The sequence below is a fragment of the Acyrthosiphon pisum genome, chromosome A1, assembly GCF_005508785.2.
Source record: "Acyrthosiphon pisum isolate AL4f chromosome A1, pea_aphid_22Mar2018_4r6ur, whole genome shotgun sequence".
Classification (NCBI taxonomy): domain Eukaryota; kingdom Metazoa; phylum Arthropoda; class Insecta; order Hemiptera; family Aphididae; genus Acyrthosiphon; species Acyrthosiphon pisum.
Window position 1 is genome coordinate 97,526,688 of NC_042494.1, and position 12,642 is coordinate 97,539,329.

At 26.5% G+C, this 12,642-nt stretch overlaps 1 protein-coding gene across 1 annotated transcript in view; it reads left to right on the forward strand.

Moving 5' to 3' along the window:
- The first annotated feature begins 7,381 nt into the window (after positions 1-7,381).
- Positions 7,382-12,642, forward strand: part of LOC100162682 (sodium-independent sulfate anion transporter) — a 28,294-nt gene continuing 23,033 nt past the window's right edge. The window contains exon 1 of the mRNA XM_001944366.5: positions 7,382-7,565. The gene's annotated coding sequence lies outside the window, so the exon portion shown is untranslated. The remainder of the gene's footprint in view (positions 7,566-12,642) is intronic.

Here is a 12,642-nt window from a genome sequence, read left to right on the forward strand (position 1 = left end):
TTTTTACTAATATGATGTACGATGTACCCAAACGTTTTATACATTTTTGGTGTCTGAAAAATATATATACTATATACAATTTAGTTAAGTAGTTGAAACAATATTTTGGTTCTTTTCCAGCGGGAGAGAAAATTTAGTTGGTACTTTAGATACCTAGGTTAAAATTTAAAATTTAAAATTCCTAGTATTTAGTTATTGGGAAAAACAGTAAAAATTAAATAAAATAGTTTCCATAGCTTAAGGTTTCTAAAGATATGTATAGAACATCTCATATCCCCGTTGTGTCCGTCCGACCGTATTAGTTACCAGTAGATGCATTATACATAGTATCAATTGTTGATATTCAGGTATTTATTTATTGTTAGTATTTACTGTACATAAATTGAATTGTATATGGAATTATAATTATTAATTAAGTTGTATTAAAATACGTTTAGAAACAGCCAAAAGGAAATTTGCACGCTCGCACAGTGAGCTTTCCTAACTTGTTTTTTTTTATCATTACATTACAAATGTAACTAAAATTTAAAAAATAATAATAAATAATGTAATAGTAATAACATCTATAGTCTATACTGAGTAATTAGCTATTTATAGATATAGGTGTATGATTATAATATATTCTTAAGAAATACTAATAACGTAGGTACTTAATCTCTGCGTTGACGAAGTTTTTATTTTTGTTTATCTTTGGCCATGCTTTATACAGATTTCACTACAATTCATAGAAACAAATTATATGATAATTTCAAAAGATACGTGATGTTTTTAAAAATGTATTGGGAAATATATCTAATAGGTATTTTTTATTATTATATTTTTGAGAAAATTATCAAATGTACGTTGAGTCTTTAGAATTTATACGCGAAATGTGTGTATTTCGTACGATTATTCGATTTCATTGACATCACGCGTCAAACGTGATCGACAATTATAAACATGAGAATAAATTGACTTGCTACTGCAGGAGGTTAGGTGTTAAAAACGAATAGTCGAAAATTAGAATAAATAACACACACGCTTAAAAATGTAAGAAATGTGAAAATTTTAAGCGGGAGTGGGGTCTATAAACATTCTAAGGTAAGAACTGCACATGTTTAATATATAGTAAAACGCCAAATTGTTGTTGCACCGTAGCTGGATATAGCCTACACTCTTACGTCAATTTTTCAACTGTTTAGACTTCAGATTGATACATGGCAGCCTGGTGCACATTAGAATTTAAATATCGGGTATGCGGAGTATTTATAGTGAGTTTTTATCTAATATATTTTTCATTAATTGTTTTTTTCAACCATTGTCATTGTATTTTGATAGTTTGTATTTTATTATACGAAATATTTGTTGCATTTGGCATGTCTAAAAAATAACAACTATATCTAGGTGGCTACTATGGCTTAGGTACTATTGTCTTTTGCATATTTGCATATTATTATGTCAACAACTTGGTTTGTTGTAGGTATTACATAATACCTAATAATTATTACATTATTACATAATTATTAATTGTATTCAGAGGTGGGTGAGTTAATTAAAACGATTGATTTGAGTTAGTTAAGTCTTGTCAACGTTCATAAATTAAGTCAGACAAGTTAATAGTTAGCAAGACAATATATTTAATTTTGAGTAATGAAAAAATACTCAAATTTAACTCAGTTAAAAAGAAGTTAATTATTTTTTTAAAAATTACCATCTGGTCCAAGGGTGCCATTTTATTTCATTTTAATGAAAAAACTACCTGTGATGAAACTATTTTTTCAGTTAATTTTTTGGCCATGTATTAAATGATGAGCAACTTACACACATCCCCTCCCCCTCCCACGACCATAAACACACTGACTCATTCAAAACTTCATATTTAACAACTTACGGTTTTGTACATATTATTATGATACAATCAGATACATATTAATATTATAACCAAGGAACAATTAAGGACTACCTAATTATCCACATTATATGGTATCAGTTACAGTGTAATTACGATGCAAATAACGATTTATATAACGATATTCAGGATAAAACGATTCGCAACCATGTTACTTGGTTTGTTGTACATCTCACGTGCAGATGCTAATATAAACTTAAAAATTAAAATATAAAATTATAAAAATATACATATTTATATAATTATCTATTATATAAATATTAACCTATCCCCTCCTCCCCAAATTGCATCTATGCCTGGCCGCCTGGGTCACACATTGTGATTGTGGACTTTCAAATTGCTAAACATTTTGTTGTTTTTATTGAACAACGCTTAGTGCCCGTTTTACAATCATAGTTTAAACCTCGGTTACGCTTGAACCACTGATTTTACCGGCCGAAATTGGAGGCTTAACCGGATTTCAACTATTGTAATACGGGCCCTTAGAGTGGTTTAAGAGTTTCAACTAAATAAATTATTAAAACTAGGAATATTTATTAGTTTATTTTTATTTAAAATCATTTTACAGACCTTAGAGTGTAATTAAACAACAAATAATATTAATACATCAGTTTTAACAATAGTTTTATATAATATGTACATGATTTTTTTAATAGAAAATTAACCAACTAGGTAGTTAATGCCAAAGCTTTGATTTTATTTAGCAATATATTCAGTATTGTATACAAAATAATATTAGAGTAGAAATTCGAACATCGACATCGTACTATACGTCTTACCATAATAGAAATACAATAATAATACGAGTATAATATCAATAGATTATAATAATAAAATATAATCATATTTTAATTTTTTATTGCCCATAAAATTCTATTTTTGTCTAATACCACATTAATAAATATTACAGTTATATGAATATGAGTATATTGTGGTAGGTATTTGTTAAAGACATCCTCTGGTGGTGGGAAGGAAGGATTTATAGATTATAATAATAGAATAAAGATTTTATCGCAGTCCTCCAAAAATAGTTTTATGTAGGTACAGCAATTTAAATAAACCTTATTTATTACCTATATGCATACCTGCGTAGTTTAATGTTTATATATTATAATATAATCTGTAGTTCCGAGTTCATATAATTTAAATAATATCACTACATTAGTACACTGCAATGGAAAAATTCCAAATACTGATGTCTTCAAATTGTCAAAGAAATTAACTTAATTTGATATGGCATATTAATACTTTTTTTCCTTTTTTAATTTTTGGTCCTTGGTTGATTCAGTTTAATGTTCAGCATGATTGCATGAAGTAACCTTGAACATTTCCATGCCAATACAGATATAATCTTCTTTCACGTACATACAGAGTGTTATATATGCCACACACACACACACACACACACACACACACACACACACACACACACATATCTGGATGAATTTGTTGTATATTTTGTTTAAGTTATCAAACTATTTTTAGGTACGTAAATTCTTGAATAATCATTTAAAAAAATTGCTTATAGCTGATAACTGGAAAAAAATACTCATAACAATAATACCGGTTACCTATACAATTTATCCGTAATCCAATCCATGGATCTACAATACTACATTAGGTATGGGTACAATTTGTATTATTTTACCTGAACAACAATCTTGAGGTAAATTTATTCAAATCTCAAATCACAACTACAGCAAATGAAAACCCAATATGGCAATATGAAATGCGGTGTTGTGACTTATGAATACGATCTGTGGATATATAATAGAATATGTTTAGTAGATATAAGATACATATACCTTATAAACCATGGTTATGTATCACAAATAACTACATAAGATAATAACATATATTATTCGGTCTTGTAAAGAATATTTTTATTTTTTAATGGGAATACTTTTTAAAAAATATATTCCAAATACATATTATATTCAAATACTGTTTGAAAATATTTTTTCTCGCTAATTTATGTTAGTTTTGGGTCGGTTGTATACTATTTATCGTTTATATTGGTGAATGCATAAACATATTAAATATAGAAATGAATATTATATATATATATATGTATTTATTGTATCTACAATAAATAATTATGTTGTTGACTAAATTACTAATATTATATAAATAAATAAATTAAAAAATTTTGTTTTATCATAAAATCAAAATTATTTTTCCGTATTGGAAAAGTATTTTTAAAATAGAAAAAATGTATTCAAAATACGTATTTGAATACTCCTTATGAAAAATATTTAAAATAGTATTAGAATTTCGAATAAAATAAAAGTATTGAAAGTATAAGAATATATTTTCTATTCGAATGCCTTACTAAAACTGCTTAAAATACCTACTAGCCTAACGTCGGAAATAATTGTAAAGATTTTCCATATAGATAGCTCCAGAACAAGACACGCACTTGTATGATTTATGACATTAAAACGTTAAATTTATTTACACATGCAGTGGCGTATATTATATTGTATCTAAGCGATTAGAATCATGTCAGTAAATTTATATATATAAGCTTACGATAATAGAAGTTATTGCCTATTGCGGACTTCATTTTGAAGTGAGGTATAACCTATAGTATTATGAAGAAAACACATAGGAGAGCAAATCCGAATAATATCGACTGAATTTAAATACGCAAACGTATATTATGGCATATTTGTATATTAATTTTAAATACAACATAATTTACCATATTATTAAAAAACAATTAGAAATCTCAATCAAGCTAATGAGATTAAACGTCATATTATGCTATTTATAGATAGATAGGTACCTACAATTTTTAAAATGTTTAATTTTATATAAAATGTTATTTAACCATATTATTCTTTCAGTTTGAACTTAAAAATGAAAACACACGCTTCGTTCTTGTTTAATCAAAAATTGAAAAATAAACAATTTATTGTAACACAATAATAATTATTAACTATAAGGTACTAGATTTTTGGTGCAGGTTCCCCAAATTACATAAATAAAAATTGTACTATTTAATGCATGGTGGCCGTATATGGTACAGATGTTCAATTATTTGTGAACGTCGTTCCATATTTGGCACAAATTTAACTTAAGTCCACTTTTAGATGAAGTTTATCTTGAATATTTTTCCCATTATCCTGAGGTTTTTTTACAATGGTACCTTTTTTTTCAAAAAAAATAAAAAGTTATGCATGACGGGGTTAATTGCAAAGTGTATAAGTAGTATTTGAGCTAATATTAGTTTAAATTGTAGAATAAGGTTAGACAAAAGTTTGACAAAAACAGAGTATTTATAAACAGTGATACACTTATTATAATACTTTTTTAATGAAAGTATTCACTAGGTATTCACAATTTATGAATGCAAGTATTAGGTACTATAATATTACCCCTGGCTGTTTGTTTATTTATCTATTTACTTTAATCAATAGCAACCACATACAAAAATCACACATATATATACGGGGTGATTCACCGAGCATGCTCACCCCCATTTTTTTCCATTAAATAATGAATTTATTCAAATTCTTGAATTATTAGTACTATTTAAGGTGTGTCTGTGGTGACACTAGGCTCTGTTTTACAAAAGAGAATCCCCCTTTTCTATTTTAAATTATTTAGTGGATGATTTTTTTTGAAAATGTTAATGTATCTAATTTAAAATTAGTGGTGTAGCAGAAAAATGCTCAAACATTTGAAAGTATTGTACCTTTAAGTATATTAAAAAAACGTAAAAATCCGTTTTTTATAATTGAATTATTTAAGAAAAAAGGGTATGAATGTATGCTGGGTGAATCACTCTTTATACAAAAAAAAACAATTTCCGTTTGCTAAAACAAAATCCCTGTGTGAGCTCATATTAATTAAAATACGAATTTTAAAAACCTTATTAAGTGCACCCCTTCATTGTGGTACCAAGTAGGTACCATGAAAATATCATGTCTCTAACTATCATGATTCTGTATATACCTACGTTGATTAGTCAATTAGGACATCTTCATTATACATATATTATATTATATTATGTACAATTAATAGTTATTATATAGGTACCTCACAAATAAAACGTATTTTTATATTGTACAGTTATAGGAAGCAATTTTTAATTAATGTACCTAATAGTTAATAATACCTAGTGTATTAAGGTTTTAGGTACCTATTGATCTTCGCTATAATACAGGTACCTATACAACAATACAACCTATCTGTATATAAATATATTGATTATCGTGTTTGGCATATTACCTATCATACAGTTCGGTGATTTTATTGTATTATTTATTTATTTATTTATTAATTGAAATACGGGACGTGCCTAATTACATAGAATGTACATAAAGTAAGGAAAGTTACATAAATTACATTATTTTGATTTATGTATTATGATTTCATAATAGCAATATACAGGGCTTGGCATTTTGTGTATTTTATAAATATAAATATTACACACACGGTCTCATAATATAATAAAAGCTTAAATAACAAAAACGTAAAATATGCACTTTTTACTGTAACAAAAATCGGCCGTTTAAAAATAATAATTATGCATACATTAGGAATGAAAAACTACCGTTTTAGTTGTCTGGGGAAATAAAAATTATTATTTAAAGTTTATTTTAAATAAACCGCCTTATAGGTGGGGATATACCTGATTGTTTAAAAAAAAAGAATAATATAATATTATTATCTTATTAGAAAAATCAAAAATGATTCTAACTTCTGAGATGAATTCTGTTTTCTATTTTAAAATACGGTGTGTGTGTAATTTCGCATTCATATTTTAACATTTAATATTTAAATACATAATTTTATGAAACTAAATTGTAATTTAAAATTAAGTATCATAAAAAATGTAAACCGAGAATTATACACATTTTTTTTTAAAAATTTTAGTTATAATTTTGTACTACGTATTATGTAAAATATAGAATAATTACAAATTGTATAAAAACGAATCGAAAACTACTTGATATATTTCATATTGTAGTAATTATTATTATTGTCTTGTCAAGATTTTCAATATATATATATATATTATATGTATAATAATATTGATTCTAAACCTAAAAAGTTTTGTTTTATTAGAAAAAAAAAATATGAACTCGGTAATACATGCTTTGAACTTGAACCTTTATCATTGTCTAGGTCTAGTAGTGTTAACCTTGCTATGGTATTCGGTTTTGTTAGTATTTTTTTCGTCACTACGATTGTAACACAATTATTTATAATTTTTATCTGGGCGTGCATGTAACAATGAAAGAAATAGTAATGACTTCATAGGTAGGTACAATATATTGTAAAAAAAAAAAACAAAAATAATCCAAACGTCTTATACACCATAACGACCATTGATGACTCGGTCATCAAAGTGATACTACGCGGTCCCTTGACCTTCAGTTTCCCCCTCTGTCCCCTAAGTCCACCCCTCCACGGATAACCATTCCATGTCAACTCGTTTTTGCGTACCTATCTGCGTACCGGTTGTGTACCTACACGCTACCTGAACCTGAATATCAGTGTTTACTCGCGCTGGGCACAGTACCTACTACACGACTGTAGTGATCTGCCTGCTAAATGATCCTCTAATAATAGACTCGAAAGATCCGTAATTTTATCAAATAAATAGTGTTTTTAATCAGCCGTAATATTACATTCAAATCGAGTGCGCGTTTCCAGTACTTAAATGGTGAGTTAAATAATTACTATAATAATTTAAATTGTGACTGCGAAAATACTTACCTATATTTTTTTATAGCTATATAAATTAAATTTTAATTTTAAATTACTGACAATGCTATTAATACGATTTAGTTATAAAACGGCGAATTCATCACATTGTGCCACATTCGAATGCGATACGATAGAGTTGAACAAATTAAACCCAACGCCTCAATAATAATATTGTACTTTTTTTGTACTGTTGCTGACTCTTTATTGTCACTGAACAATATACGTAAACAGTCGCGCTGTTGGAAACCCCAACTCTGTAAATGGACTCGTATTCACGGTTATTGATAGAAAAAGTATTTCGAAAGTTAATTCGTTTTTTGTTTGAAAATTGTTCAATAGTTTTCTCATCGTACAGACATCGTTCGGAATGTGTTAATTTGTTGTTATCGTCGACAGTTGTATTGCGAAAAAATCTGCCGCCGTTCAGTGATGTTTATAATATTATGTATTGCGCTAAATACATAATACGGTTTTCAAAATGTATTCGTAGGACGTTATTAAAATGGACTTAAAAATTTTAAATTACATGACGTAGGTGCAAAAATTTATCGATATCCGACTATGCCTTAATAAGTTCCCGGTTGAGTAGGTTTCATCGCACGGATTGTTTTTATTTATAAATAATGTTTTTTTCTTAATTAACCACGGACGGCACTTCGATAGTTTTAGGATTGGAGTGCGTATTAAATATTTAGGGTCGAAAATAATGTGCAATTTTCAGTAGTTTAGTGAAAATGTCCCTATATTGTCCAATATTAATTTTGAGCTCGTCGAAGTAAGTTATATTATTCTTTTATAGTTACTTATGGCTGCTGAAACAAGTATTTTTTTAGTATCGGTTGTCATTTGTCACACCGGTGCCTAGTGTTTTTGATTAACAAAAAAAATATTTCTTCAAAAATATTAACAGAATTATTTTTGTCAACATTGATTGAATAAAAACATGTAAACTATGCAATCTGTTTTTTTTAATATAATTGGCATATTATGCAAACACGCATACCCAATATTTTTATAGTTATTTCACAAAATATTGTAAAATAATGAGTGCATTTAGAACTGTAGGTATGTGTATGCTACTGTTGTAGAAAGATACAATTTTTCTGGCAAGGTACAGAGTGTTGAACGGCACATAAAATATGTGTTTTGAATGACGTGTTAAGTTATGAATTATCATGAAGTCATTTCAAAATGAACTAAGTATTCAAACTTCAAACTCCACAAAAAAAATTGTGTGACAATAATTTTTAAACTGCTTAAACTGTTTAAAGTAGTTAACTTAATATTTTTGAAATTTACCTAATTTTTAAAAACCGTGATATTGTTTTCGCGCAGCTCTTTGAAATCTCAATTTAGTATTTACTAATTACTTGCACGTACTTTGCCTATATAAAACGCCTTTCTGAGATCTTCATACGAGATGATACTATATTATAACATATTTTATAACCTACATAGACACATATTATGATTATTATTATTAGATACATAATTAGCATTGATTAAAGATAGCTTAATTTGTTATGCATAATAAATGTTATTAGGTATTTAAAAAATGCTGCATTATGGATAATATTAAACAAAATACAAATAAGTAATTATTATAATATACTTTATTACTTAAATGTTTAAATAAAATATTACATAATCTTACAATTTATTTTAAATACCTAATGAACATTAACCTATTCAAAATATTATTTTTAGGGTTCCGTACGGTAAAACGGGACCCTACTACTAAGGCTCCGCTGTCCGTCCGTCTGTCACCAGGCTGTATCTCATGAACCATGAAAGTTAGAAAGTTGACATTTTCACAGATTATGTATTTCTATTGCCGCTATAACAGCAAATACTAAAAATCCTAGAATATATAATATAAGCAGTGTTGCCGACATGTTTATAGCTGATGATGGTACGGAACCCTTCGTGCGAGAGTTCGACTCGCACTTGGCCGGTTTTTTTTATTTCGGATCATGTTTGAAATAATAGATTATAAGTGGACAAAGGATTTTGATAGTTTCTGAAAAGTTAATTTAATATTTTTTTTTGCCGTTTTTCAATGTAATTTTTGTCATAAGGTATTTCAGCTGTTGGTTATAGGTACTTAATATTTGTACTTATTTTTAATGATAGGTATTAAATGATTATACCTAATTAAAATGTAATAAATTAAAGTTATTAATTTAGGTAAATATATTAAATTAACAATAAAATAAATAATTAATGATTTAAATTGAAGGTAGGTCATAAGTGCACATTATAATAAGATCTTCTATTTATTTTTCATTTCAATACTTTGTAAATGTTTGGTTTATTGTATCATTTGGGGTAATTTTGAACGCACACTTGGACTCACTAAGCCACCAAGGCCAGCTGGTGAATGTCCAAAATTCGTCCAATACCCAGTAGTAGTTGGTAAAACCTAGGTTATACCAATTAAATTTGGGTTTTATTGATACATCTTGTATACTTATTATTTATTACCGTTACACAAATGTAAATATTTATAAAACGATACAAAATGATAGGCTGGTTAGTGATTAGGTATCAATATTAGCCCCTAGGCGTAGAAAACAATTATTTTGAACCTGCATTAAATGGATGTACAAAAAATATTATTATCATTATGTACACTTAGGTTCATATTATTTATCACGCTCTATATGTATTGAAAATGCATTTATTCAACCTCGTTTTCCATCTAATTGCGGTTAATTCAACTAGTTTATTTGCGTTTTTATTTATATTGCATTATAGATACCTATTGGATATATTATATCATGGATAAAACATTAGGCATGAGTGCATGACATCTATTTGGTTCAATAAATGTTAAAATGCATATAATATATCTATCTACAAATTATAATAATTTTTCTTTTATTTAACTGCAATAAATGATGTATTTTATATTTTTATATGATGTTAATTGAATTATCATTGTTAGGTTAATAATTTAGAGTTAACTAATTTAAGCATCTACATTCAGATGTTATATTTTATTTCAACTATAAATTATTAATAGATATTAATTTATATATTTTTAAGTATCTAACTGTGTAGGTATATTAATGAAATATATTATAATATTAATATATTTTCCTTACTATTTCGTAACTAAACCAATTATCTTTAATGTCAAATAAGGAATATTGTTAATAACAGGTTTATAATAGAAATTTTTCAGGTGAAATGTCAATTCGTGTTTTTATCATTATAATAGACTAAAATATTTATCAATTCAATTTTCATCTCTAAAAGTTTTAATTTAATTTACTCTAATTTAAATCATTGTTTCGATTAATTACTAGCTACTAAAGATTTAAAAATGTGTTTAATAATGGTGAGTTACTATCAACTTTATTGTACATACGATATAAAGTATGACTTAATATAATATAATGTGTATGTGCTATGTTAGGTACATCCTAGAATAAATTATATGTGTATAGGCACCTAACTACAGTCTATTATTCATATTAGTATAATTTTCGTGCAATAAAAAAAGTAGTCGAACAGCATAATAAAATATAATATTACCTATATTATAAAAAATTACTAATATTTTATTTCATGTTTTTTATTCAAGGACTGTCGTTTTCTACGAATTACAGTTTACGGTGTTCAATCATTTTGGAATGGTTAAGATTAATAAAAATAATAATAATAATAATATGTAAAAAAATATATTATGCACGTTCATCTGGAAATACAAAAATTCAAATTTTATCATCTAATATTCTAATAGTATTTTATTAATTAATTTATGATAAAGATGCTGTGAATTCGCGATGATAAAAATAATTAAATTTATATTATACAATATACCGGTTGAATGTGATTTACTCAATAGTCAATAGTCAATACCTAATTGATATTTCCTATATGGCTTATATTACCAGTTAATATTGTTTCCATACTATGTACAATATTTAAAATTCTGAAAATGTTGTTATATTTGGAGGTGTTGGATTTTATAATTCATAAATTCTAACAATATAATTACAAAAAACGGTGGGTAAGTTTATGTCGTTCTGCTGTACAGTAGGTTACAAGTGGGTCACTGTATAATGGATAGTATTAAATTTGAATTCAATGATATAATATCACTGAATAAGAAAAACGATTCTGAGTGGAGACGGTTTGTCAGTCTAGGTATTAGACATATCTATTATAGGCATACTTATCTATAGTATTAAAAAAAAAATTCCAAATTAATCATATCACAATATCAATCAGGTAACGCGTTATACATCAACAACAAACCGTGGTACTATCATAGATATATAATAGTATACTTTAGAAGTTTCAAGTACCCACAAATAATATTATTCAATCATTACAATCACAACAAAATAACTAAAATAGTTATTCCAGGTTTTTTAATATGTAATTTTGTCTAAATTGGAAATTAAAATGACTATAAAAATAAACTGTGCTTATGTATTTCTTAGAATTTTTGGCAACAGAATTAAATATTTAAACGAAATCCTTGTTTAACTACAAAATAATTATTCAATTTTAAATTTGATAAATTTTGTCAACATTTTAACTTCAAATGCTTATAAAAAAAAATTGTGCCTATGTATTTTTAATATTTTTCAACTGCTATTGTAACAATGTATCAGGAGCTTTGTATTAATTATTTACACTTTTTGGCCCAATAGATAAAACTTTATTGATATTTATAGAAAAAAAAACTAAAAAAATTGAAAACTTACAATGTCCGTTAACAGCTCAAAAAGAGTCAAATTATTTTCAAAATTGTATCGTATATATAAATGCTAATATAAACATTCAGTGAAATTTTCAAGTTTCTACAGTCATTCGTTTTTTAATTACAACAAAATAAGAAAATCGTCTCATGAGAAATCGAGCAAATATCAAATGTTGTAAAAATATGAATTTCAAACGCTCATAAAAATTTAATTTGACTTTCTTATAGACATTTTTTTTTTTGATAAAGGTAGATTATCCTATAACGGAATCTTATATCACATTTTAAAATCTTAGTTCTAAAAATAAAAATTTTT